Source organism: Vulpes vulpes, chromosome 16, assembly GCF_048418805.1.
Source record: "Vulpes vulpes isolate BD-2025 chromosome 16, VulVul3, whole genome shotgun sequence".
NCBI lineage: Eukaryota > Metazoa > Chordata > Mammalia > Carnivora > Canidae > Vulpes > Vulpes vulpes.
This window is the reverse complement of record NC_132795.1, coordinates 66,128,813-66,152,406: the sequence shown is the minus strand read 5'-3', so window position 1 is coordinate 66,152,406 and position 23,594 is coordinate 66,128,813. Positions and strand designations below refer to the sequence as shown.

The 23,594-nt window shown below is 40.9% G+C and overlaps 1 protein-coding gene across 8 annotated transcripts in view; it reads left to right on the top strand.

Annotated features, from left to right (window-relative positions):
- Nucleotides 1-23,594, top strand: part of NCK2 (NCK adaptor protein 2) — a 151,032-nt gene that overhangs the window by 63,770 nt on the left and 63,668 nt on the right. For all 8 annotated transcript variants that reach the window (XM_072742604.1, XM_025992372.2, XM_072742606.1 and 5 more), the window contains one exon: nucleotides 13,723-13,908. The gene's annotated coding sequence lies outside the window, so the exon portion shown is untranslated. The remainder of the gene's footprint in view (nucleotides 1-13,722; nucleotides 13,909-23,594) is intronic.

Here is a 23,594-nt window from a genome sequence, read left to right as displayed (position 1 = left end):
CCACAAGAAAAAAAGGGTGCACAACATCAGCAGAAAGAAGAGGAGACAACCTGAGGGGACAGGGCACATGAGACAGAGGTAGTTTGTCACACTCAGTGGCGTGGAGGGGAGTGGCTCATGGCACAGAGGAACGGTAGGAAGTGCCAGGACTGAGAAAGGACATTTCTCAACTCCATCCGTCATCCTCTCATCTCCCAGTTGGCTCACCTTATCTCCTCTGATACCAGCTGCTAGGATTGTTCGTGGTGTTCTCTGGCTGGCCCAATTCAGAGGTTGGGGGCTAGGGGCAGGATGGTCTCCAGCTCGCTCCCCTGCTATGAGGAGAGGCATTTCAGTGTCTCGTAAGGGGAACAAAGTGGTGTTTTCTCTGAGTGCCTACTACATATCTGGAGTGTTGCTGGGTGCTTGTTATGCTGTTTAGTATGTACAAAACATCTGTAAGGTAATCCTATCTCTCTATCTTCTATAGATAAGAAAACTTAAGCTTTAGACATAGTAAGCCAGCTGGCCGAAAGAGCCAAGGAGTGGAGCTTATATTTCATTCCAAAGCCGAAGCTCCTTGACCAAATCAGGTAACAGGCCCTTCTCCTTTCCTATTGAACTATTATGCAGATTAGTGATCTTTGGAGGTCCATCCCACAGAATGTGTGGACTGCCGGCTTGACCTTCCCTGGGGTCAGGGGAAGTAGCTCTTTGGAGGGCCGTACCCACAGAGTGTGTGGACTGCCAGCTTGACCTTCCCCGGGGTCAGGGGAAGTAGCTCTTTGGAGGGCCATACCCACAGAACATGTGGACTGCCAGCTTGATCTTCCCTGGGGTCAGGGGAAGTAGCTCTTTGGAGGGCCGTACCCACAGAGTGTGTGGACTGCCAGCTTGACCTTCCCCGGGGTCAGGGGAAGTAGCTCTTTGGAGGGCCATACCCACAGAACATGTGGACTGCCAGCTTGATCTTCCCCGGGGTCAGGGGAAGTAGCTCTTTGGAGGGCCGTACCCACAGAGTGTGTGGACTGCCAGCTTGATCTTCCCCAGGGTCAGGAAGTAGCTCTTTGGAGGGCCATACCCGCAGAATGTGTGGACTGCTAGCTTGACCTTCCCTGAGTTCAGGTCTCAGATGTGTATGTCCTTGGCCATGATCTGTGCCAGAGCATGGTTGTAAGCTTGTGTTTCAAATTTTCAGATGGTAATCGGATGGAGTGATTGAGATCGTCCATGACTGAATTAGAATCTAGAATCTAGAACACTTGCAGAGCTGGAACTGAAAACTGGCATGCTGAGGTGGAACAAGAGGATTAGTGAGGTAGCAGATGCCACTCAGAATATACCTGCTGGGGCTGTGGTGTGGGTGTGATGCTGCCCGAGAAGCCTGGCAGGGTCAGGCATGGTTACTCTGCAAGGTAGCCCAGCACTTCCCTTTCCCACGTGACTTCCTCATTTCAGTTTGCGTGCCTCTTACAGAGGTGATTGATAATGATCGGTAGCATCCAGAATCCACATTTTGGCTCTTCCAGTTGTCTCTTGTAGGTGCCTCATGGGGCAAAGCATAATCTGCCTTGTATGTTGTGTGTCTAGGACCTGGCACAGTACTGGTAGGGGTTCAAAATATACTTGTTGGATGAGTTAACATGAAGTCTGTCTAGAAGTGAGGATGGTGTTGGGATGGTAGGTTTCAGAGAACCTCAGCATTGTTCCAGTGAGGAAGGTTTTGCTTGGAGAAGAGACTCCCAAGAGACACCGTAGTGAGATGAGACTTACTTTCTCTTCCACCAAAAATTATTTTTTACCTAAAGCTATTATATGTATATATATGTGTGTGTGTGTGTGTATATATATATACACACACACACACACACACATATACTCAATTTGCTTGTCTCCTTAGAATTTTATTTTAAAGCAAATATTTTGAATAGCACACATCTGTTTTAGAAGGTGCCTAGCACAGTTCAGGTGATTTTTTTTTTTTTTAATAGGTGAGTTTTCTTGTTGCAAATGAAATAAAGAAGCACTGCTGTGTCACTCTTATTTGACTTTGGTCCATGACCAGACCCAGTTCCTTAGGAAGGACAGCATCTGTGCTGTGCCTTATTTATGTACAGTGTTTGCACATAGCAGATGTGCAACACATTTTCATTGAGTAAGTGTGACTTTGATTCTCCTAGCGAGGTGACTGATACTGCCTCCAAGGAAACCGAGGCTTGGGGTGAAGTAGCAGCCTGAGCATCCTATAGCTAGTAAGACGTAGAGTGGGAATTGGCATCTAGTTTAAAACAAAGTCTTTGCATCCTTTACATCATGCACAGAGGCATGGCAAACTTCATTACCTGTATTAATCTTTCAGATAACCCTTTATTCAAATATTTAGGATTAAGAGAATAGGGCTTCTTGAACTGGCCTTTTATACTTTCTGTTCTTTTCTCTATGGTAGTGGTTTTTACTTGGAGCTGGCGTTTTAACTGCCTAGAAGCTTTCATAAACTGTATATACTCTAATTCAGTAGGTCTCAGGTGGGATCTGTTTGGAACAAATTGGCAAGCTAGGGCCCTTTGCATTTCTGGAGCATGGTTAGAACGCTCAAGATTTGAACTATTGTGCATAAGCTGAAGATACTGTGTACTCTGCAGAGTTTTAAAAGTGATAGATTGTAAGGTGAAGGAGAACTTGAACTCATGAGCTGAGTCTGTTTTGTTCCTCAGCCACTCAAAAGGTTTGGCTTTGCTTGCATGTTTTAATGGGACAAATCACAGCGTAGAGGCAGTTGTGAATTTCAGAGTTTATTAATTTCAAGACATATTATAAGGGGTTGGTTGAATAAAATGGTGAATTCAGAGAAAGTTTGAAATCTCTTCCTGACTCTCTTTCCTCTGTACACAAAATTGCATTGTGGAGTGGAAGGTTGTCATTTCATAATGTGTGTAAATGAAGGGATCAAGCTGGTTTTTTTTTTTTTTTTTTTTTTGATACTCCCACTGGGTGCGGATTATCTGAGAAGACCTGGCAAACCAAGGAAATGGGCTTGACTTTCTGCCAGGTGGTCATTGAAATGTTTTTTTTTCTTTCTTTGTGCCCAGTTGAAAGGCTGGGCATGTAGATTTTCACGCTCTCGTCTGGTTTCAGCCTTGGAAGTGCTTACACAGCTAATCTGGCATTTGTGATTATTTCCACTTCCAGCTCACCAGGAGGCTCTTTGGGGATATTCAGACAGAAATGACTTAATTGGATTTCAGCCCACACACAGTATTTGAATGGTTTTATGGATGGCATTAATTGGGCAGCTGCCATAGGAAGTCATATATATATATTTCAAAGTACCCTTTGATTCATACCCTCTCATTGGTTCATTGGTAATTTATTTAACAAATGAAAATCTCAGGAAAAAATAATTTAGAGCAATACAATCAAATATGGTTTATAAGTAGAACCATCATTTGGTTTTGGCATAGTTATGTCATTTTCTGTATTTAAAGCTCTGTGTTGACCCTTATACTCTGGCTCATGGACAGTTGTATAAGGGATTCAGGGTCACTTGGTTTGCAATTTGGGAGGAGAGGATTCTGGGCCAGATGGCACTGAATGCTGTAGGGTATTAGACAATTGCAACAGATCTTACAAATATAATTAAAGAAGTGAAACTTTATTGGATGATAAATGTCTGATATTATCATTTTACTGAGCGCCTGCCATGTGGCCAAGCCATATGGACCTCTGCATGTGGAGGTCCCTTCCTGGAGGCTCTTCCTGTCTAGATAGCCTTTAAATAGGGGAGTTTATGATTATATAAGAATGGCTTCTCTAGGAATGTCTTCCATTCTTATAGAATGTCCCCCCAAAGGGAACTGTTTGAGTTCATTTCTGAAAAATGAGCTGATTTAGCTGGACAATGACTTTGGGAAGCTGGAGCGATAGTTACCTCAATATGGGGGAAGAAATAGTATACATAAGTCACAGAATTGTGAAAGCATCTGGCATTTGGGGAAAATGTGGGTGAAACATACTCTCACTGTTGTAGGAATATTTAAAAGTAGCTAAGTATACTTTCAGAATACAGTAGTATTAAAATTTCTGTTAATTTGGAATAATCATAAATTTGTTCTCTACAGGTTAAACTTTATTAACTATTAGCCCTTTAAAAAATATTTATTATTTTTGAGAGAGAGAGAGAGAGAGAGCGAGCAAGCACGAGCAGGGGGAGAGGCTGAGGGAGAAGTAGGTTCCCAGCTGAGCAAGGAGCCTCTTGTGGGCTTGACTCCAGGAACCCGGGATCATGACCTGAGTCCAAGGCAGACACTTAACCTACTGAGACACCTAGGCACCCAGTCCTTTCTTGTTGTTGGGAAAATTTAACTTAGTTTCCTTTTCATTCCATGTTTTATGAAATTTTATGGAATACATTTAAGGGATGCTATAATATCTATATGAACATCACCTCTACTTAAAAGTGGGGAAAAAAGTTTATTTAGTACCCATCAGAAGTAAAATAGGATAATATGCAGTGAAATGTTTTTCCCTGCAGTTTCTTAGTAGCAAATTCATTCTGTGGGAGGCTTCTCAGTTACCAGTAATTTACAAAATTAAAACAAACAAACAACCTTCCCACAAAATATTTCTCCAGAACTTAATTGTTCTCTGTGCTTCCAGGGACTTCTCAGATGCCAAAGGTCATGGAGAGTTCCCAATCTTTTTTAAGTCATTACCTTCATCAGGTAGCAGTAAAAACCATGCCCCTCACCCTCATATTGACAGTCCTGTTTGGATTTCTTAAAAGCCCGATGATGTGACCTTGAACAAAGATAGGGTCTTGCATAAACACTTCAAATCCCTGAAATACTGAAGTCGGCCTCCGTACATGTAGCTCATTCACTCGGGATGCAGCGATTTAATCCTGAGCTAATTAGAACCCAGGCCCTCACCTGAATAGCTCTCTCTGGATGTTTTTGTCTCGTGATGCCCACGCATATCAGCTGCAGGCTTGGAGGATTTGTTGTTCTCCTAAAATTAATGTGTGGTGCTAAAACAACGCCGAGGTGTTGAACTTGAAGGTTTCTAATTTGATTCTGGGCTTAGATTTATATAAAACAATTGAAATGTTCCTTGTAGGAAAAAAACAAAAAAGGACTCTTGTTTTGGAAAAATACAGGGGCAGTATTTTCAATAGGGTAGTTTGGGAGCATGAATGCCTTTCTCGGGTTGTGTAAGAATGTCCATCAGTGAAACCATGACACCTTGAGCCACTGTTCAGGGCCCATCTGTCCACAGATGATTTTTCTTTTTAAACCAATTTCTTAAAACCCAGCAGAACATCTCATTCAATGCTTAGACTATTTTTTTTTTTACTTTTAGTCTCAAATATTAGATACCTATTCTCAGTTGAAGAAGTAGAGTGGCACCTTTTCTTTCTGCAGGGGCCAGAAATGGAGGGGAAGCATCATACCCTTGATCCCAGGGAGGATCATGTGTAAAAATGGGACCAGCAGAAAGGATAAAAGCAGAGAACTGCACTGATACATTAGTACCTCCAATTTGTTTTGTTATTTACTGAATCATTGATTCATTGGGTTGCTATCTGGTACCAAGTATGGGGTCAGCGCTGAATCTCTGCCCTTGAGAAAGTCTTCTCCCATCAGCTGAGTCCCTTGTGCTAACTGCCCATTCACTGGAAATGCCGGGGTGGAGGAACATGTAAAACAGCATCAGGGAGATGAAATTTACAACGTCCAGAATGCTGGATACTTATTCTATAGGACAAATGTCCCAATTTCTTCAACAAATCATTCTTCAAATAAAATAGATTAAAAGTGACTTAAAAGACATAAAAGACATTGTAATTTATGGACATTATTTGGATCCTGAGTCAAATAAATCATCTATAAAATGACACAAGAAACTTGGGAGAATTAGAACACTAAATAAGAGGTTTATATTAAGGAATTAATGATTATTTTAGGTGTAATAATGGAGTTGTACTTATCTGTTGGTGATACACACTGAAGTATGTGCAGAGAAAATAATTTTTCTATGGGATTTGCTTTAAAATCACTTAGAGTTGGGACCAGGTGATTGGCTATAGGTCCATAAATGCCAAGGTTGAATGTTAAGGTACCTGGGGAGACATATCCTGGTTATTTTTGTCAATGGTTAAATATCTATGATAAAATACAAAGTATAATGATGGTGCAGTGTGGTGAATGCTGCAATAAGACTTTGCACTGAGGAGGAAAGGAAGCATGTTCTGTGTAGAAGTGTGTTCTGTGTCTCTTTGTAGGAGAATCGGGAGTGTGATCCCAGAGGTAGCAGTATTTAAACTGGATTTTAAAGAAAGTATGAAAACTGGAGAATCTGTTCTTTTGTGCCCGGAAGGAAGGAGGCAAGGAGATGTTCTGTGGATTTTCTGGTGGACTGGGTACTGGCTGGTTCCTTCCATTCGTTCACTCCTGCATTCATTTAGGGCATATTTTTCAGGTTCCTGTTGTATGTGCTGAGAATTCATGGGTTGACAGTCTGGTGAAGGAGATGGTAAATTGGTTTGCTGAGGCTTCCATAACAAAACACCACAGACTGGGGAATAAAACAACAGAAATTTGTTTTCTCACAGTTCTGAAATCTGCTGGCAGATTTGGTTTCTCCCGAGGCCTCTCCTTTTGTCTTGTTGATGGCTGCCATCTTGCTGCCTTCTAACATGGCCGTCTCCCTGTGCTTGCACATCCCTCGTGTCTCTTCTTATAAGGACACCAGTTATATTGGATTAGCACCAGTCTGCATTTAACGTAATGACCTCATTGAAGATCCCATCTCTAAATTCTGTTACATTCTGAGGTACTGGGGTTTAGGACTTTCACATATGAATTGGGGGGGTTGGATAAAACTCAAACCCAGAGGGAGAGAGTGTTTAACTGACCCTGGAGGCATCTAGAAACTCTTCCCAGAGGAGGTGCCTTGAATCTCTTGAAAGAGGGTAGGATCTCACCCCCTCGCTGAGTGCTGGGTCAGGATGGGAGGGAGCCGAGAGTTTACTGGGAGTTCCCAAAGATGAGGTGAAGGTGGGAGAGAGCTTTGCAGACCAAGAAGATGAGCAGCCATTATAGCAATGGGGATCTGAATGGCAGCACCAGGAAGGATGGTGAGGAGTGGTTTAGTGCCTGGTGAGGCATGGATGAGAGGGAGGGAAAGAGCCCTTGCCCTAGGGTGACCAGATTATGCTTCTCAGAAGACCAGGCAGTGAAGAGAATCAAGAAAGTAAGACACAGTTTTAAACATGTTACAGAAAAGAATAAAGTTAATAGTAAAATCATACTCTTCATCCCTGTTTCTACTCCACCAACAGCCTGTGCATGGCCTTGCCTCCTTTTTAAGATTCTACCAAAAAAAAAAAAAAAGTGAAATGTGAGTGTGTGTACACACATGCCAGTGAGCGAGAGAGTGAAGAGGCGGGGAGTTGGGAGAGAGAAAGAGGATTTGCTCACCCCTACCCTATCTGTTGCCCTTGGCTTTTCCCTCATTCTTCCAATCCTTTATTCCCAAAAGGTAAGGGATATGAACTTCAGCAAAATAATCAAAGTAATTCTTACACATATTCATAGTTAAATCTTTTGAATCACTGAGCGTACTTGAATTATCTCAATAAGATTTTGGAACCTTTGTGTGTATCTGCCCGCCGTTCGTTCGTTTGTTCCTTCCTTCCTTCCTTCTTTCCTTCTTTTTAAACAAAAGAGGGGTTTACACAAGTTTTATTCAGTAGTGCATCTTAGCATTTACTTTTGTCAGTATGCATTTTATTGGCATTTTAACTACCTGAACAACAGCTAAACCCCATGTCATGAAGGATGCTAGCGAGCCTTCTAAACATGTTACACCCATACCTCATTTTGTTGTGCTTGGCTCATACTGGGTTTCGTACAAATTGAAAGGTGTGCGGCAACCCTATTGGTGCCATTTATCCAACGGCATTTGCTCACTTCGTGTCTTTGTGTCACATTTTGGTGAGACTTGCAGTATTTCCAACTCTTGCATTATGATCACATTTGTTATGGTGATCTGGGATCAGTGATCATGACTCACTGAGAGCTCAGAAGATGGTTAGCATTTTTAACCAATAAAGTATTTTTTTAATTAAGGCATGTACCTTGTTTTTTGAGACCTAATGTTATTGCACACTTGATAGACTGCATTCTAGTGTAAACATACCTTTAAATGCACTGGAAAGCCAAAAAATTCATGACTTTCTTTTTTGCAATATTCACTTTATTGCAGTGATCTGGACCTGGAGCCACCGTATCTCCGAACTATACTCATATATATAATTAGATTGTCTCATTATGGCATTGAGATGTGTAGCCAGGCTTCTTCTGCTGATTTCGAAAACTGATTTGGACTAGTGGGAAGATCTTAAGAGTAACATCTTATCAGACCTTTTAGAGAGTGGAGTATTGTTGTATTGAAGAGGCTACCATCAACTCTGTAAACAAAAATCTTTACAAACCATCAGAAATGGCATTACTAATCACATTCCTATCTATTAGAATTTTTCGGCAGCGGACTGTAAAATTTAAATTCATATTAAGATTTACATTACGACTTTTTTGTTATGGTGTTTTAGATAAGCTTTAATAATTTTTTTGGTACCGCATCATCAATTTTTGATAATTCTTAAAGCCATTTGCATGTCAAAGCTGCAGAATTGGGGCGGAGGAACCCTTGTCATGGAGGAGGAAACAGGCACAGAGTCACACAGGGTGTTTGGCTCGCTGAACCGGGCCTGGAACCCCGTTCTCCTGATCCATGGCCTCATACCATTTTTTTCTGGTCTCTCTATATGTGGTTGACCTCACTGCCTATAGTTTTGTTCTTTTCCTCAGTCCCGGAAGGCAGAAATCTCTGTTATTTTAGAACATAGGAACCTCAGAGCTGAAAATCTCACCATTTACCCTCTTCCCCAAACACCTGCCTTAGCCACATGTGATGTCTCTTGGAGGCTGTTCAGAGATTTATAAATCAGTCCTTTTTTATTTTTTTCTATTTTCATTAACCAACTTTTAGTCAATAGATATAATCAACTGAGAATCAGCATTACTATTTATTTATTTATTTATGTATGTATGTATGTATTTATTTATTTATTTATTTATTTATTTATTTATTTATATTTTTTTAGCATTACCATTTAGAACTGGTAGAAATCTAGCCCACTGCAGAGGAACTTGGTATTTGTCCTGCTCAGGACTGTTTCATCTTGAGTAAAAAATCCTCATTTCGTGGGACTTTCTGAAATTTGGAAACTAGCTTACGGCCTTCAGTGCTCTCGGGCCCTGACTGGGAACCACAGCACGTGGTGTCAGGCCACATGGGAAGAAACCAGGCTTGAACTTTAGCCAGGCCATTCAAGGAGACCTGTGTGTAGCTTTGTTCAGCATCTGAAACTAGCACTTTCCCACCGGAATAAAGTGTTCCACCAAGTAGTTCAGGAGGAATGAAATCTAGCTAGTTCTGCCAGAAGTCAACAAGGCAGCCCAGCCCTGTGTTGTTCTGGTCAGGCGGTGGCCCTGCGTGTTCATTCTGCCCTGGATATCCACAGAGGCCGCGGTGGGGCTACGTGCTCTGAAGGGGGTCTTGTGGGGACAATGAGGAGGGAAAGAAAGGAAGAGATGACACTGGGGCATTTGTGAGCCTAGAGGCCTAGGGTGGTCATGTGGGTGTTTTGTTTTCTTTAAAGATTTTATTTATTCATTCATGAGAGAGGCAGAGAGAGAGAGGCAAAAAGACATAGGCAGAGGGAGAAATAGGCTCCATGTAGGGAGCCCGAAGCAGGACTCAATACTAGGACTCTGGGGTCACAACCTGAGCCAAAGGCAGATGCTCAACCACTGAGCCACCCAAGGGCCCCTGTTTTTTACTTTTGAAATAAAAGAAAAAAGACACGACCTATGGATTAAGGGGTTGGAGGGGGGTTCTCTCGGTGTGCTTGGCATATGTAAGATTAGGTTATAGTGCATGCCTGATGTGGACTGTGCGTCTTCAGGTTGTGTCAGTACCCAACCCAGTCAGATGATGTTTTCCAGTAATTCTGTTTTTGCTGCTTTAACACTTAAGTGAAATTGTTCCTTTGAAAATAAAATGTCTTATGCCTTCATGGCTTGTTTCCTTGCTGCAGCATTATGCTGTCCCTCCCCTACTTGAGGGGCTGAAGCCGGCCTCCCAGGGTAGCAGGTACTCCAGACAGGTGGCAACCACAGACAATATTTGCCTGAGTCTCAAGGTTTGACCTGCTAGTGGTCATCTTTTTTTTTAAGAAGAAAAAGGAAGGCTGGGCTTTGAAACCAGACTGGGGTAAGTTCAGATTCTGGCTGTGGGGCATCTGGTGGTTTAGTTTCTGAGCTGAATGGTAAGATTTATCTCAGAGTTGCTGTGAGGGTGGAGCACAGTGCAGTGTCTCACTGGGACCACAATCAAGCTCTCCTCCCTGCCTGTTACTCTATTCTGTGAATCCAGGAGGAGAGGCAGTATGACCTGAGCACCCAAGGCACTGAGCCTTTGGGAGATTTGAGTTATCCGGGAACATCACCCAACATAAAGTGGGTAGAGCTATAGTGTCTGGCACTAGCTGATGGGCCATCAGCAGAACCGGCACACACCCTTATTACACCCCTTAATGACTCCTCTGGAGTGAAATGCATCAGTGACAGACATGATCACATCACCACGGGGTCTCCTTGCAGACTAAGGTGCCCAGGAAGCTGCCTGGGACCTCCCAGAGGACGCATCTGGTGCTGCAGCAGGCACTGGAAGTTTCAAGTTCAACTGAGATAGCCACTTGGGGCATCTTAGTGCTTAGGCCCTGGCCCCAGGACCTGTAGCGCTCCCAGATTTGCAGGGTGCCACGGAGGCCCTTGAGCCCAGAGCATGCCCTCACAGCTGAAGCAAATGCTGCAGCCAGCCACCCCTAAAAGATGGGGAGGAGACCCCAATTGTGGCTTAGGTCTTTCAAGACATAGTTGAAGAAAATGTCAGCGTTACAGAGAATTCAGATAATCCCGTGGATTTCGCAATGATAAAATTTTGTGGTTATTAGAGGTCTACAGTAATGCAGGGAAGGAGATCTATTTGGTAATAGTGTTAATTCCTTTCTAGTCCTACCTCTCCTCTTATTTCTAAAGGTGGAAGCATGGGGAGCTAGTGGATAAATATTTTCAAAAACAAACATAGACCCGTTTCGTACCCTTGCATCTGCCGAAGTGCACAGCGTAGACCATCCTTGAGTGAATTCTTGGGTGAGAGCCTTCTGCACTCCAGCTGACCTTGTACCTAGTAGTGTTTGCGGTCTGAGGTGGTTTTTGCGCAACAGTGTCTGCTTTCCTGATGAGTTTAGATCTTCTTTGTTTTTTAATTATTTTTACTTTTTTTTTTGAGAGAGAGAGAGAGAGAAAACAAGTGGGAGGAGGAGTAGAGGGAAAAGCAGACCCCTCAGAGCGGGGGAGCCCCATGCAGGACTCAATCCCAAGACGCTAGGATCATGACCTGAGCCACCCAGGTGCTGGAGTTTAGATCTTTGTACTTAAGATCTGATTTGAAATGTTTGTCCTTAACAGAGGTTTTGAGTATGCCTATAACTCCACTACATTAAACGTGGGCAGTAGGCAGGCTATGTTTAACCCCCAGGCTGGACAAATTTTGATCCTTCTGTTTATTTCCACTTGAGGTGTATGCTTAGTCCATTGACAGTTTGTCCACAAAATGCTTTTCTCCAAGCAAACACCTCATTGTTGTGCTTAAATCCTAGACAGCCATGGGCATGTTTAAATGAACATAAAATGGTCTCCCTTTGATTGGAGCTGCTCTCTCAGTTCAAATTCTGCTGTTTCATCTGGCTTTTCCACCTTGCCCACCACTCTGAGTATCAAAGGACTGGGCTTCCAGATCCGCCCATTGTCCTTTAACTCTGGGCTAGTAAATACGTTGCTGTGGCATCAAGCTTACCATTGCTGTGGTTGGTCTAGAATTTGGGAGGCCTGTGTTCCTAAGTAAAGCCTGTTAAGGAAAACCCTTCACCTCCCTGAGAAAGTTAACTCATGAAAAAAGTGGGTGTTAGTAACACTCGTAGAAGGTTATTGTGAGAATTTAAAAATCTCACTGATGAGAGAGCATGGTGGGTCCAGAGGGAAGGCCCATATGCAGATAGCTCCGGTAGCTGCATGGACACCCCCAAACAGTGCTCTAGGGGGATCTGACTCCAGGCAAATTCACTTTTCAATTAAAATTTTAAAAGTCCAGCTTATACTCCTGAAAATACTAACATGGAAGTGGTATTTGTGGGCATGGCTGTGTTTATTAGTTGTTGGCTTTCTTCAGTAGGTGCTGTAAAATGAAATAAGAATATATGGTCAGGAACTGAGTCCAGACACCAAAGTTCTATTTCTGGAAACCCTGTCATTTTATTGTAAACATTTAGCAGAGAGAGGGCTGTTATTATCCTAGTACACATTTACTGTCTTGCCCCAGTCTAGTCTTCCTGTTGTGTTTGGGCATAACCTTTCCCCTGCATTAGGTTGTGTATTTTTTAAAAGTCATGCAGCCTTTGGATCTCCTGGGTGGCTCAGTCCATTAAACATCCGACTCTTGGTTTTGGCTTGGGTCTGGATCTCAGGCTTGGGAGATTGAGCCCCTCATTGGGTTCCACACTCAGCGTGGAGTCTGCTTGAGACTTTCTCTCCCTTTGCCCCTGCCCCCCTTTCTCTCTCTCTCTCTCTGTCAAATAGATAAATCTTTGAAAAAAAAAAAGTCATGCAGCCTTTAAAATAATGCTAGGAATGCACAAAGAGGAATTAATTTTTTAATCAAAATTTATGAACTTGCTGTATAACATTTTTATGAAAGTCCTACTTGAATTATCTTTTTCTATTTGACTAAAATAGAATTTGATTTTTCTATGGGGTATTTAACGTTTTGGGTCATAATCATGCCAGGGATGAATTAATAGATCTTCTCTGAGTGAACTGTAAGGACAGATCCCCTCTGGGTTTGAAATGTAATTAAAAATGTTAGTGAACTCTTGGAGGCCCACGGAGATTCAGGGTCCCCTCAGCAATGCTGGGCAAGGACAGGAAATAGTCACCCAAATACAGAGAACCTAAGGCAGCAGCAAACTCTTGGCAAGCAGGAGGGAGAGGCTGCTGGCTTCATCTGTCAGGCTTCTCTTGTCTCAACTTCTTTGTAGTTTTGGAATATTTTTCTCTGATTTCCTAGGAGGATGCTATGGGTCCAGTAGGGGGCCTCTCAATAAATAGCATAAGAAACCTCCAAAAGAAGAATGAGTCTTTAAATGTAAATATCCGGGCTCTCTGCAACCGGGCTCCCTTAACTAGGCTCTCAGACTTGCTTCCTTTCTACTTCGCACCCCTTTCTTTTGTTTTTGGCAGGGATGTGGGGAGGAGTTGTTGTGGGGGGAGGGCTAGAAGAATCTTGGGAACACAGGTGCCTTGTTGATGACCACCTGCCCCCACCTTCCCTATCTCTTCTCCCCACAGAGGTACCTGCCTGCCCCAGAGCTAGTAACAGGGACCCCAAGGTAGAAGAGGAGAAGCTTTGTTTGGGTAGAGGTCAGTAGGTACAAAGCAATTTTCTTCTGGGATGTATTAAAGATACTGGTTTCAGACAAATAACTAATCGTGCAGTTACTTAAAAGCAAGCAAGCAGCCCTAATACATGACTTTTTTTTTTTTTTCTGTTCGCTTTCAGATTTCCTATGTTCCCTTGTATACAAGTGATTTCCCAGATCATCATTCTCTGCTGAGATTTGGGTTGGATTCGAGAATTTGGAGAATTCTTGCAGCTGTGTAACTTCAGGAGTGTGACCAGCTGAGAACGTCACCTTTTGAAGAGTTCTGCATTTTGCCCATCATCTCTTATAACTGAGTGCCAAAGGTGAGTCTGCAGGCTCCTGCTCAAAACCGGTGGGAGAAGTTGGTGCTTTTGCCTCAAATGCTCGATTTGCTGGGTAGGTTTTACATTAGTAAAACAGCAGTAAGTGTGGCCCTGATTGCTTGAGCCACATCAGACTTGAGTTTTCAAAGGCTCTGGTTCAAAAATGAGATTGCCGTCCCTGCATCAGCATGTGGTGACATTGACTAGGTAGGAAGCAGATTGGTGGGTGTCCTGGACTTGTAAAATGCCCCTGTGACCCGGCTCTGCAGCCCAGCGGGTGGCCTGGAGCCGAGCCTTCTTATGTGCTGCTTTGCAAGGATGAGATACACAAGAACTGCCTTCAGGCTACTTATAGTCTAGTAAAGGTTCATTCCGACTTTGCTGTTGGGAAGATAAGTCTATGTGAAGATACGCAAACAGATAAAAGGATTCTGGGGAATGTTGGGCTTGTCTGTATGAGAAGTCTGCTCATGAGTGTTAAAACTGTACCCGCTAATACCGCATCCAGGGGTCCTGTAATAACAGATGCTGGACAAAAACGTGTGTCCATAGGACGGAAATGTTTCTCAGCCCTAACAAATCGTTTGGGACGTTTGATTTAAATATAAGAGTTGCAGTTTGCAGTTTGCAGTCTGGTTGGTCTGGTGTTCTGTCTGGCTGGGTGGTGAGGAGTGCTTTATGAGAAGGTATGATTTCATCTCCAGCAGGGACAGTACCCAGTTCATCAGCTGTACTTCAAACCCTTATGTGGCTTGTGTTATTCACAAATCATTTTAAACTATTCTCAGGTCTGTAACTTTGGACTATAAATCTCTTGATATGGTATCTGTAAGTTTATTAGTGTAATAGAAATTAAAATTGTCTTTCATTTGCTCTAAAATTACTATTAAACTTCCTATAAGTGTGGGGTTTTTTTCCCCTCTACCCACCTTTTTTTCTTGTTTTTGGAAGCTTCTTCACTGATATTCCTTTTTGATGTGTGGTAAGCAGAACAGCACAGAAATAATACGAGGTATTTCATAAGGGTAGGATTAAGTGGCTGGGTGTCTTCACCTTATTATCCTTTATGGTTTCATTTGGAGGAAATGACACATCTCATTTATTTTAGAGTGTTGTTAATTGTGATTTCCAGACCTAGACCCTGGTTTGGAATTGAGAGTTTGGAAGTCATATTGTGCAGCCTGATTCTACACCCTTCTTTCTTTCTCTCACCATGCTCAGAGTTATCCTGACTGCATCCTGGACGTGTCTCTTCCCAGCTTTACAGCCTCTCCTGCATTGATGGGGCACTCCTGTGTCTCTCTCGCTGACCTCATGTAGGATGAACACTATTGGGGTATTAGACATCCAGTCCTAGGAGATTTCCATTACACAGGAAAGCTCTTACCCGTCGCAAATCAATTTTTTTAATACTCATTGAAGTGGAACCTTTTACGACTTAGTCTTTTTATAAATGCAGTCATGTATTTCATGGCAATAAGCAAGAAATTAGTGCAAATCCTCCAATCTGATCATCAGAATTCATCAGTATCAGCATCTGACACTTAATGATAGTAACACACTTTATCATTCCTATTTTCTGAAAGTTTCTCTTTCGGAGAGTGGTAAGGCAGGGAAGTAACATGCTTACTCCCAGCAGTGTATTCTGCACAAGTGCTGGGCAGGTGTCCAGTACTGTTAGGCAAATGGTTGATTCCTATGTACAATTAGGTAGAGAATCATTCTTAACCATGAAAAGATACTTTAAAAAATATCCATACTCATTTCAAATAATTAATTTTTATAAGCTCATGACATCCATGGCCAAAATCCTGATTAACTTATTAAAGTTACTTTTGTGGTTAGATAAATGTCCAGTGGGAAAATCATTAGATGTATCCATTCATATAATAACTATTTATGAACACCAACTGGATTCTAGACTATTTTTCTTACAGTGTTTTAGCACTGAGTTTTAGCAGCTACAAAAATAGATAAAATAAGTTCTTATCAGCCTTCTTCGTGGCCCTGTGGGATGGGGCAGGGCCCTGACAGCTCTGGTTGAGGTTCTTACAGTGAGTCCCTGGTGCCTAAGTCAGGGTGAACTGTCCCTTAGAGAGGAGTCTGGAAAAACCATGGGATGCTATGTTTGGAGTGGGTTTTAGAGAATGAGGGAGTGTTGTGCAGAGACATAGTGGGTCCCCATGGCAAGGACAGGTGAGGCAATTCACTGGGTAATGGATCTCAGAGTCTCCAGATCATTTAAGCAATAGTGAGTGGAGACCCAGCATGCTCTTTGGTGAGTGGTCTTTCAAGCACTAGTGGAAAAGTGATTTTATCGAAGGGTATATTTTGGAAAGAAATGAAAGCTGCACTAGTCCAGTGAAGTGGTACATCGGACGTTAGCCTCGGATGCATTTCCCAGTTACTGGGACTTGTAGTTTGCCCTGTTCCAGCTGAGACCTGCCCCAAGGGCTGGGCTGCAGAGAGCAGTTTGAGGAGAGTGGAGTGTCCAAGCTGCATCTCACAGGGCCCAGGACACTGCTTCCAGGTGGTGCACCTGCCTGCCCTGTATTCTTGGGAATTCCCCAGCCCTACCCTGACTGCTGTGGGGCGTGGAGACCGCAGGAGAAGCATGGTGGCAAAGTCCTTCCATTTACACTGCCACATCAGTGAATGTAGAGCCTGCACTTAATTCTTCCCATGTATAATTGAAAAGTGACTGTAATTCACTGTCATTGGAGGCTGGGTAGTGTTTCCTGGGGATGGAAGATGTGAAGGGCGTTGTACACCAGGCCAAAAATCTCTTCTCTTTTGAAAAACTATTTGGAGACATTTTCAGGATGGAAGCCCAAGGGGTAGGAGGACGTTACGGGGGAGGAAAAGACCATGGCTTAGTTGAAGAATTAGGAGCAAAAGGGAAGCAAAGGATCCTTTTTTGGCTTCATGGAGGTATGATGGACAAAATTGTAGCATACTGGACGTGTATGTTGTGGTGATTTTGATATACCATTGACACCATGAAAGAATCCTGACCATTTAATTAACACATCCATCACCTCACCTATTTATCTTCATGTCTGTGTATGTGAGAACATTTAAATTTACTCCTCTTAGCAGATTGCAATTAAATAATACAGTGCTATCCACTGTAGTCACCATGTTATACATTAGATCCTTTGCCTTATTCATCTTACAGCTGAAATTTTGTACCCTTTTATCAACTTCTGCCTATTTCCTCCACCTTCAGCCCCTTGCAATCACTTCGCTACTCTGTTTTTGGTTTTTGTTTTTTTTTTTTCCCTTCGGTTCCACATATGAGTGGTCCCACACAGTATGTGCCTTTCTTTGGCTGGCTTATTTCACTTAATATAATGCCTTGAGGTCCATCTGTGTTGTCAAGAATGGCAGGATTTCCTTTTTTCTCACAGCTGAATAATATTCTGTCGTGGGTATTCATCCCTGGACAAAGACTTAGGGTGTTCTATCTCGGCCGTTGGGATAATGCAGTGAGCACGGGGTGTAGATATCTCTTCGAGATCCCATTTTCATTTCCTTTGGATATAAATCTAGAAGTGGAATTGCTGGATCATATGATAGTTCTGTTTTTAATTTTTTGAGCAACTTCCATGCTGTTTTCCATAGTGGCTTCACCAACTTACCTTTCCATCAAGAGTGAGAAAGTGCTCCCTTTTGTACACATAGTTGCCAATACTTGTTATCTCTTGTATTTTTGCTAATAGCCATTCTAGCAGGTGTGCAGTGATATCTCATTGTGGTTTTGATTTGCACTTCCCTGATGATGAGTGATGTCGAGTGCCTTTTCATGTACCTATTGAGCAATTAGATGTCTTCTTTGGAAAACTGTTCAGATCCTCTGCCCATTTTTTCTTTGTGTTTTTGCTATGAATTATATGGGTTCTTTGTATATTTTGAATATTAGCCCTTTATCAGACATGTGATTTGTAGATAGTTTTCTCCATTTCATAGGTTACTTTTCACTCTTGTTGGTTTCCTTTGCTATATAGAAGCTTTTGAGTTTGATGTCATCCCACTTGCTTATTTTTGCTTTCATTGCCTTTGCTTCTGGTGTCAAATCCAAAAAGTTGTTGCCAACACTTATGTCAAGGAGCTTACTGCTTGAGTTTTCTTTTAAGAGTTTTATGGTTTCAGGTCTTACTAAGCCTTTAACCCATTTTGAGTTAATTATATCTATAGTATAAGCTATTCTTTTACATGTGGTTGTCCAGTTTTTCAGCACCATTTATTAAAGAGACTATCCTTTCCTCATTGTGTATTCTTAGCTACTTTGTTGGAAATTGATATATATATATATATATATATATATATATATATGATAATAATTCATCATATATATATATGTTTAATTCTGGGCTCTTTGTTCTGTTCCATTGGCTTGTATGTCTCTCTCTCTCTCTTTTTTTAATGATTTTATTTATTCATGAAAGACACAAAGAGAAGGCAGAGACATAGGCAGAGGGAGGAACAGGCTCCCTGCAGGGAGCCCATTGTGCGACTTGATCCCGGGACTCCAGGATCACACCCTGAGCCAAAGGCAGACACTCAACTGCTGAGCCACCCAGGCATCCCCTGTATGTCTCTTTTTATATAGATACCATATTATTTTGATTATTATAGCTTGTAGTATAGCTTGAAATCAAAAGTGTGATGCTTCTGGCTTTTGTTTGTTTTCTCAAGGTTGCTTTGCTATCATACGATTTTTTTTGTGTGTTTATTTATTTGAGAGAGAGGGAGAGCACAAGTGGCAGGGAGAGGGAGAGGGAGAAGCAAACTCCCTGCTGACTGGGGAGCCTGACACGGAGCTTGATCCCAGGACCCTGGGATGACCTGAGCCAAAGCAGACACTTAACCCACTGAGCCATCCAGGTTCCGGTTCCATACAAATTTTATTTTTTATTTTTATTTTTTTAATAATAAATTTATTTTTTATTGGTGTTCAATTTGCCAACATACAGAATAACACCAAGTGCTCATCCCGTCAAGCACCCCCCTCAGTGCCCGTCACCCATTCACCCCCACCCCCCGCCCTCCTCCCCTTCCACCACCCCTAGTTCGTTTCCCAGAGTTAGGAGTCTTTATGTTCTGTCTCCCTTTCTGATATTTCCCATACATTTCTTCTCCCTTCCCTTATATTCCCTTTCACTATTATTTATATTCCCCAAATGAATGAGAACATATAATGTTTGTTCTTCTCCGATTGACTTACTTCACTCAGCATAATACCCTCCAGTTCCATCCATGTTGAAGCAAATGGTGGGTATTTGTCATTTCTTTTTTTTTTTTTTGTATGTGTCATTTCTAATGGCTGAGTAATATTCCATTGTATACATAAACCACATCTTCTTTATCCATTCATCTTTCGATGGACACCTAGGCTCCTTCCACAGTTTGGCTATTGTGGACATTGCTGCTAGAAACATCGGGGTGCAGGTGTCCCGGCGTTTCATTGCATCTGAATCTTTGGGGTAAATCCCCAGCAGTGCAATTGCTGGGTCATAGGGCAGGTCTATTTTTAACTCTTTGAGGAACCTCCACACAGTTTTCCAGAGTGGCTGCACCAGTTCACATTCCCACCAACAGTGTAAGAGGGTTCCCTTTTCTCCGCATCCTCTCCAACATTTGTGGTTTCCTGCCTTGTTAATTTTCCCCATTCTCACTGGTGTGAGGTGGTATCTCATTGTGGTTTTGATTTGTATTTCCCTGATGGCAAGTGATGCAGAGCATTTTCTCATGTGCATGTTGGCCATGTCTATGTCTTCCTCTGTGAGATTTCTCTTTATGTCTTTTGCCCATCTCATTATTGGATTGTTTGTTTCCTTGGTGTTGTTTAATAAGTTCTTTATAGATCTTGGAAAGTAGCCCTTTATCTGATACCCCATTTGCAAATATCTTCTCCCATTCTGTAGGTTGTCTTTTAGTTTTGTTGACTGTATCTTTTGCTGTGCAAAAGCTTCTTATCTTGATGAAGTCCCAATAGTCATTTTTGCTTTTGTTTCTTTTGCCTTTGTGGATGTATCTTGCAAGAAGTTACTGTGGCTGAGTTCAAAAAGGGTGTTGCCTGTGTTCTCCTCTAGGATTTTGATGGAATCTTGTCTCACATTTAGATCTTTCATCCATTTTGAGTTTATCTTTGTGTATGGTGCAAGAGCGTGGTCTAGTTTCATTCTTCTGCATGTGGATGTCCAATTTTCCCAGCACCATTTATTGAAGAGACTGTCTTTCTTCCAATGGATAGCCTATTTGTGTTTTCTTCACTTTCATCAATGTCTTACAGTTTTCAGGGTACAGATGTTTGGCTTCCTTGGTTAAATTTATTGTTAGGTATTTTATTCTTTTTGATGTAATTGCAAATAAGATTGTTTTCTTAATTTCTCCATCCTGATAGTTCATTGTTAATGTTCAGAAACACAACTGATATTTGTATATTAATATTGTATCTTGAAGCTTCATTGAATTCATTTATTAGTTCTGACGGTTTTTTGGAGGAGTCTTTAAGGTTTCTATATATAATATGTCACTTGCAAATAATGACAGTTTTACCTTTTCCTTTCTGATTTGGGTGCCTTTTGTTTCTTTTTCTTGTCTAATTGCTCTGGCTAGGACTTCTAGTACTATGTTGAATAAAAGTGGTAAGAGTGGGCATCCTATCCTTTTTCCTAATCTTTGAGGAAAAGCTATTAGGTATGATGTTAACTGTGGGCTTTATTATTATTTAGAGGTACATTTCCTCTATACCCAGCTTGTTGAGAGTTTTTATTAGTGGATGTTGAATTTTTTCAAATGCTTCTGCTGCATCTCTTGAGATTATCATATTTTTATTCTTCATGTTCTTAATGTAGCGCGTCACATGGATTAGTGCATGTCGAATTATTCTTGCATCCCTGGAATACATTCCATTTGATCATGGTATCTGCTCTTTTAATATGCTATTCAATTTGTTAGTATTTTGTAGAGAGATTTTCTATACGTGTCAGTGATATTGGGCTGTAATTTTCTTGTAATGTCCTTGTCTGGTTTAGATTTTAGGGTGATGCTGGCCTTGTGAAATGAGTTTAGAAGTGTTATCTCCTCTTCTGTTTTTTAGAAGAGTTTGAGAAGTATTGGTACTAATTTTTCTTTAAGTGCTTTATGACCTCACCAGTGAAGCCGTCTGGTCATGGACTTTTGTTCGTTGGGAGGTTTTTGATTCTTGATTCAATCTTCTTACTAATAATCAGTCTATTTAGATTTTCCTATTTCTGTAAATTTTCGTCTTGATAGTTTATGTATTTCTAGGAATTTGTCCCTTTCTTTTAGGTTATTCAATTCTTGGTGTGCAGTTTTTCATGGTTACCTCTTATGATCTTTTATTTCTGTGGTATCAGTTATAATGTCCCCTCTTTCATTTCTGATTTTATCTATTTGATGAGTCTACAAAAGGTTTATGTATTTTTTCTTTTCAACCTGCTCTTAGCGTCATTGATCTTTTCTACTGTCTTTTTAATCTCTGTTTTATTTCCTTCCTTGTACTAACTTTGGGTTTCATTTGTTCTTTTTCTAGTTCCCTGAGGTGTAAAGTTATGTTATTTGGGAATCTTTATTTTTTCTTAATATAGGTTTTTATCACTATGAACTTACCTTTTAGATGCTTTTGCTGCATCCCATAACTTTTGATACATGGTATTTCCATTTTCATTTGCCTCAAGATAATTTTTTATTTATCTTTTGATTTCTTCTTCCAGCCATTAGTTGTGCAATAGCACATTGTTTAGTCTTCACGTAACTTGTAGATTTTTTAGTTTTTGTCTTACAATTTATTCCTAGTTTCATACCATTGTAAGTTATAAAAGATGCTTGATATGATTTCAGCCATCTTAAATTTATTAAGACTTGTTTGTGGCATAACATATGATAGATTCTTGAGAATGTTCTGTATGTGCTTGAAAAAAATATTCTGTTGCTGTTAGGTGAAATATTTTGTAAATATTAAGTCCATCTGGTCTAGTCTATGTATTTTATGTACAAATTTCCTTATTGATTTTCTGTCTGGATAATCTATTCATTAATGTCAGTAAGGTATTTAAACCCCCCACCATTACTGTATTGTTTTGTATTTCTCCCTTTTTGTTTGTTAATATTTGCCTTATGTGTTTTAGGTATTTCTACATTGGTTGCATAAATATTTACAAGTGATATATTTTATTGGATTGACCCCTTTATCATTATTACATCATCACACTTTCTGTCTCTTAATTACATTTCTTGGCTGAAATTCTATTTTGTCTGGTAATAAGTATAAGTACTCCTGCCTTTTTTTGGTTTCCATTTGCATGGAATAGCTTTTCATCCCTTTATTTTCAGTCTGTGTATGTCCTTACATCTGAAAAGTGTTCTTTGCTGGTAGCACGGAGAGGTGTCTTATAGTTCTTATCTATTCAGCCACTCTTTAGCCCATCTTTTGATTGGAAAATTTTAGTCCATTTATATTTCATGTAGTTATTGATAATTATGGACTTACAATTGTCATTTTTAAAAATTGTCTTGCTTCTTGTAATTCTTTTATTTCTTCTCTTTGTCTATTCCTTTGTGAATTGATTTTCTCGAGTGGTATGCTTAGATTGCTTTGTCTTTCTTTTGTGTATCTATTAGAGGTTTGTGCTTTGTGGTTACCATGAGGCTTATATAAAACATCTTCAGTAAAGTAAACAGCTTACTTTAAGCATCTGATAACAAGTCTGTATGCATTATTTTCTGGTCTACTACAGAAGCAGCAATGATTTGTTTAATCACACATTGGGCAGAAGAAAATTAAAAGCCAACCATATTAGTCACTCTTACTTTCATAAAAATCCTATCCAGTAATACTTCTTTTAGTAAAGGGACGTTTTTATTTCTTCTCTTTATATCAACCTCAATTTGTATAATATTTTTTTTCTGAGTTTATATATTTTGTAAAGTTCCCTTAACTTTTCCGGTCACTTTTTACCATATCCCAGCATTTTTTTTTTAAATATTTTAGAGATGGCTGATAACTCACTTGGTCCCCACAGGGATTACTTAGAAAGACCTTTTACATATAAGACCCATCTCTCAGTCTTTAAGTTTTAAGGGCTATGGCTGATATTGGGAGGTGGAGATATCTGGAAGTAACTTGTTGATTTATGCCAAAATAGAAGGAATCATCCTGGACCCTTACTGCTACTCTCCCCTGCACTGGGACTCTTGAGGAATCTGAGGTAGGGATTCTATAGCTGGACTAGTTGAGTCTTCCTTAAGGGATATTGAGTGGGGCTAGACATAGCCTTTGATGCTCTAGTTTTTATAGCAGCTAGATGTGTGATAATTGATCAAATAAATACCCAGTAAGTATTGGCAGTTGCTAAAAATATTGCATTGTTGATTCTACCACAATTAAGCTGGTAATATAGCTAGTGAAGACACTTGCCTGGTACTTGGCACAGGGCTTGCCATCTCTATTGTTATCTCTAATCTGAAATGCAGATCTTATACCTCCATTTTATAGGAAGAGACACTAACCCTCAGGAGAAGTTAAAAGGATTGCCTGTGTTTAGAGTTGAACTTGGATAATAGCATTTTGACCAAGGTCATGGTTTAGAAGTCCATGTTCTTTCTCTTCCCCATGTCCTGACATACCCTGACAATGACATAGTAACCACCTGTTGTGT